Genomic DNA, 4,875 nt, shown 5'->3' on the forward strand with positions numbered 1-4,875 from the left:
ATGTACTATCTCGTTTTTTCCTCACAGCAGGTCAACGTGTGTGTGGTTGCAACATTACGGTCCCATTGAGTACATTTTTGGAGAGAGGGACATCAGTTGCACCACAGGGCGGGGGGAGGGTGCCTAGCACGATACATTTCCTTTCTTCGGTAAGCATTATTATATGTTTGATACTTTTGGAATTTTGATTTTTCATGTTGATTTTAAAATGACCTTTTTCATGTTTGTAATGTACTAACGCGTTTTTTCCTCACAGCAGATCAAAGTGTGTGTGGTTACGGCATTATGGTCCCACTGAGTATTTTTTGGAGAGAGGGACATCAGTTGCACCACAGGGCGGGTGGAGGGTGCCTAGCACGATACAATGTCTTTCTTCGGTAAGCATTTTATTGTGTTTCATACATTTCCAATTTTGGTTTTTCATGTTGATTTTAAAATGACCTTTTTCATGTTTGGAATGTACTAACTCATTTTTTCCTCACAGCAGTTCAACTTGTGTGTGGTTGCAAAATTATGGTCCCATTGAGTACATTTTTGGAGAGAGGGACATCACCTGCACCACAGGGCGGGAGGAGGGTGCCTAGCACGATACATTTTCTTTCTTCGGTAAGCATTTTTTTGTGCGTGATACTTTTGGAATTTTGGTTTTTCATGTTGATTTTAAAATGACCTTTTTCATGTTTGGAATGTACTAACTCGTTTTTTCCTCACAGCAGGTCAACGTGTGTGTGGTTGCAACATTATGGTCCCATTGAGTACATTTTTGGAGAGAGGGACATCAGTTGCACCACAGGGCGGGAGGAGGGTGCCTAGCACGATACATTTTCTTTCTTCAGTATGCATTATTTTGTGTTTGATACTTTTGGAATTTTGGTTTTTCATGTTGATTTTGAAATGACCTTTTTCATGTTTGGAATGTACTAACTCGTTTTTTCCTCACAGCAGTTCAACGTGTGTGTGGTTGCAACATTATGGTCCCATTGAGTACATTTTTGGAGAGAGGGACATCAGTTGCACCACAGGGCGGGAGGAGGGTGCCTAGCACGAAACATTTTCTTTCTTTGGTAAGCATTTTTTTGTGTTTGATACTTTTGCAATTTTGGTTTTTCATGTTGATTGTAAAATGACCTTTTTCATGTTTGGAATGTACTAACTCATTTTTTCCTCACAGCAGGTCAACGTGTGGGTGGTTGCAACATTATGGTCCCATTGAGTACATTTTTGGAGAGAGGGACATCACTTGCACCACAGGGCGGGAGGAGGGTGCCTAGCACGATACATTTTCGTTCTTCGGTAAGCATTTTTTTCTGTTTGATACTTTTGGAATTTTGGTTTTTCATGTTGATTACAAAATGACCTTTTTCATGTTTGGAATGTACTAACTCGTTTTTTCCTCACAGCAGTTCAACGTGTGTGTGGTTGCAACATTATGGTCCCGTTGAGTACATTTTTGGAGAGAGGGACATCACTTGCACCACAGGGCGGGAGGAGGGTGCCTAGCACGATACTTTTTCTTTCTTCGGTAAGCATTTTTTTGTGCTTGATACTTTTGGAATTTTGATTTTTCATGTTGATTTTAAAATGACCTTTTTCATGTTTGGAATGTACTAACTCGTTTTTTCCTCACAGCAGGTCAACGTGTGTGTGGTTGCAACATTATGGTCCCATTGAGTACATTTTTGGAGAGAGGGACATCAGTTGCACCACAGGGCGGGAGGAGGGTGCCTAGCACGATACATTTTCTTTCTTCAGTATGCATTATTTTGTGTTTGATACTTTTGGAATTTTGGTTTTTCATGTTGATTTTGAAATGACCTTTTTCATGTTTGGAATGTACTAACTCGTTTTTTCCTCACAGCAGTTCAACGTGTGTGTGGTTGCAACATTATGGTCCCATTGAGTACATTTTTGGAGAGAGGGACATCAGTTGTACCACAGGGCGGGAGGAGGGTGCCTAGCACGATACATTTTCTTTCTTCGGTAAGCATTTTTTTGTGTTTGATACTTTTGCAATTTTGGTTTTTCATGTTGATTGTAAAATGACCTTTTTCATGTTTGGAATGTACTAACTCATTTTTTCCTCTTAGCAGGTCAACGTGTGTGTGGTTGCAACATTATGGTCCCATTGAGTACATTTTTGGAGAGAGGGACATCACTTGCACCACAGGTCGGGAGGAGGGTGCCTAGCACGATACATTTTCTTTCTTCGGTAAGCATTTTATTATGCTTGATACTTTTGGAATTTTGGTTTTTCATGTTGATTTTAAAATGTCCTTTTTCATGTTTGGAATGTACTAACTCGTTTTTTCCTCACAGAAGGTCAACGTGTGTGTGGTTGCAACATTATGGTCCCATTGAGTACATTTTTGGAGAGATGGACATCTGTTGCACCACACGGCGGGAGGAGGGTGCCTAGCACGATACATTTTCTTTCTCCGGTAAGCATTATTTTGTGTTTGATACTTTTGGAATTTTGGTTTTTCATGTTGAATTTAAAATGACCTATTTCATGTTTGAAATGTACTATCTCGTTTTTTCCACACAGCAGTTCAACGTTTGTGTGGTTGCAACATTATGGTCCCATTGAGTACATTTTTGGAGAGAGGGACATCACTTGCACCACAGGGCGGGAGGAGGGTGCCTAGCACGATACATTTTTTTTCTTCGGTAAGCATTTTTTTGTGTTTGATACTTTTGGAATTTTGGTTTTTCATGTTGATTTTAAAATGACCTTTTTCATGTTTGGAATCTACTAACTCGTTTTTTCCTCACAGCAGGTCAATGTGTGTGTGGTTGCAACATTACGGTCCCATTGAGTACATTTTTGGAGAGTGGGACATCAGTTGCAGCACAGGGCGGTAGGAGAGTGCCTAGCACGATACATTTTCTTTCTTCGGTAAGCATTTTTTTGTGTTTGATACTTTTGGAATTTTGGTTTTTCATGTTGATTTTAAAATGACCTTTTTCATGTTTGGAATGTACTAACTCGTTTTTTCCTCACAGCAGTTCAACGTGTGTGTGGTTGCAACATTATGGTCCCATTGAGTACATTTTTGGAGAGAGGGACATCACTTGCACCACAGGGCGGGAGGAGGGTGCCTAGCACGATACATTTCCTTTCTTCGGTAAGCATTATTATATGTTTGATACTTTTGGAATTTTGGTTTTTCATGTTGATTTTAAAATGACCTTTTTCATGTTTGAAATGTACTAACTCGTTTTTTCCTTACAGCATTTCAACGTGTGTGTGGTTGCAACATTATGGTCCCATTGAGTACATTTTTGGAGAGAGGGACATCAGTTGCATCACAGGGCAGTAGGAGGGTGCCTAGCACGATACATTTTCTTTCTTCGGTGCGCATTTTTTTTTTTGCTACTTTTAGAATTTTGGTTTTTCATGTTGATTTTAAAATGACCTTTTTCATGTTTGGAATGTACTAACTCGTTTTTTTCTCACAGCAGATCAACGTGTGTGTGGTTGCAACATTATGGTCCCATTGAGTACATTTTTGGAGAGAGGGACATCAGTTGCACCACAGGGCGGGAGGAGGGTGCCTAGAATGATACATTTACTTTCTTCGGTAAGCATTATTTTGAGTTTGATACTTTTGGAATTTTGGTTTTTCATGTTGATTTTAAAATGACCTTTTTCTTGTTTGGAATGTACCAACTCATTTTTTCCTCACAGCAGTTCAACGTGTGTGTGGTTGCAACATTATGGTCCCATTGAGTACATTTTTGGAGAGAGGGACATCACTTGCACCACAGGGCGGGAGGAGGGTGCCTAGCACGATACATTTTCTTTCTTCGGTAAGCATTTTTTTGTGTTTGATACTTTTGGAATTTTGGTTTTTCATGTTGATTTTAAAATGACCTTTTTCATGTTTGGAATCTACTAACTCGTTTTTTCCTCACAGCAGGTCAACGTGTGTGTGGTTGCAACATTACGGTCCCATTGAGTACATTTTTGGAGAGTGGGACATCAGTTGCAGCACAGGGCGGTAGGAGGGTGCCTAGCACGATACATTTTCTTTCTTCGGTAAGCATTTTTTTGTGTTTGATACTTTTGGAATTTTGGTTTTTCATGTTGATTTTAAAATGACCTTTTTCATGTTTGGAATGTACTAACTCGTTTTTTCCACACAGCAGTTCAACGTGTGTGTGGTTGCAACATTATGGTCCCATTGAGTACATTTTTGGAGAGAGGGACATCACTTGCACCACAGGGCGGGAGGAGGGTGCCTAGCACGATACATTTTCTTTCTTCGGTAAGCATTATTTTGTGTTTGATACTTTTGGAATTTTGGTTTTCATTTTGATTCCAAAATGACCTGTTTCATGTTTGAAATGTACTAACTCGTTTTTTCCTCACAGCAGGTCAATGTGTGTGTGGTTGCAACATTCCGGTCCCATTGATAACATTTTTGGAGAGAGGGACATCAGTTGCACCACAGGGCGGGAGGAGGGTGCCTAGCACGATACATTTCCTTTCTTCGGTAAGCATTACTATATGTTTGATACTTTTGGAATTTTGGTTTTTCATGTTGATTTTAAAATGACCTTTTTCATGTTTGAAATGTACTAACTCGTTTTTTCCTTACAGCATTTCAACGTGTGTGTGGTTGCAACATTATGGTCCCATTGAGTACATTTTTGGAGAGAGGGACATCAGTTGCATCACATGGCAGGAGGAGGGTGCCTAGCACGATACATTTTCCTTCTTCGGTAAGCATTTTTTTTTTTTTGCTACTTTTAGAATTTTGGTTTTTCATGTTGATTTTAAAATGACCTTTTTCATGTTTGGAATGTACTAACTCGTTTTTTCCTCACAGCAGATCAACGTGTGGGTGGTTGCAATATTATGGTCCCATTGAG

The sequence above is a fragment of the Schistocerca cancellata genome, unplaced genomic scaffold (genome assembly GCF_023864275.1).
Source record: "Schistocerca cancellata isolate TAMUIC-IGC-003103 unplaced genomic scaffold, iqSchCanc2.1 HiC_scaffold_1153, whole genome shotgun sequence".
Lineage (NCBI taxonomy): Eukaryota > Metazoa > Arthropoda > Insecta > Orthoptera > Acrididae > Schistocerca > Schistocerca cancellata.